The following is a 994-nucleotide window of genomic DNA, read 5'->3' on the forward strand; positions in this document are numbered from 1 at the left end:
TCCATGAATGCTACAAGTTGTTTGGCATACGAAAGACCAGAACAACGCCATTTCACCCACAGTCTGATGGAATGGTAGAAAAATACAATTGGACACTGGGACTGAAATTGACAAAGTTTTGTAATAGTCACCAAGATGACTGGGATGTCTTACTCCCTCCACTGTTGATGGCCTATAGAACAGCAGAGCAGGAAGCCACTGGATACCTCCAGCAAAGTTGATGTTTGGTCGGGAACTTAGGTTGCCAGTGGATCTGTTAACAGGACGCCCACCTTACGAAGAGTTGCCTGAAAATGTGTCAGAGTTCGTGAAAGTGTTATCGGAAAGGATGGATAATATTCAACATCAAGTGTGTTCAAATATGAAAACGTCTGCTGATTCCATGAAACTATGTTATGATAAGAAGTCTACTGAAGTCAGCTTTGTACCAGGAGACAAGGTGTAGTTGTATAATCCCAGGAAGACCAACGGGAAGTCTCCTAAGTCGTCTTCTCCATGGAAAGGCCCATATGACATAGTGGATCGTTTCTCAGACGTGACCTTCCAAATAAAATGTGGTCGGCGAGGTAAGCCAAACGTGGTGCATGCCAACAGGCTTTGGCGTTATCATGATCCAGGATATTTCAGTTGGGATGAAGTGAACAATGGAACAAAAGATGCCGCTGAAGATGTCTCACCTGGAAAGGCCACTGTTGAAGAAAAACTCTACTCGGTTTTGAGAAGGGAAACAGTGAAGCCCTTCATGAAGTTACTACCACTGATGTGACTATTACCAATAATAGGACATTTCCTGATGGAGCAGATGAACTTTATGTGAAGCAGAAGCCAACAAGATGGAGACCAGTATGGAAGAAGATACGTGTCTTAAAATTAAGAAACTTTGTTGAATTTTAATTTTGTGTTTGTAAATTATGTACATTTAATTAAGTTATTGTTAATTATCTATTGGTTTAATGTAAGTGGCTATTGTTCGGGGAGAACAATTCTAAGGAAG

This window comes from Limulus polyphemus, unplaced genomic scaffold (assembly GCF_000517525.1).
Source record: "Limulus polyphemus unplaced genomic scaffold, Limulus_polyphemus-2.1.2 Scaffold3099, whole genome shotgun sequence".
In the NCBI taxonomy this organism is placed as follows: Eukaryota; Metazoa; Arthropoda; class Merostomata; order Xiphosura; family Limulidae; genus Limulus; species Limulus polyphemus.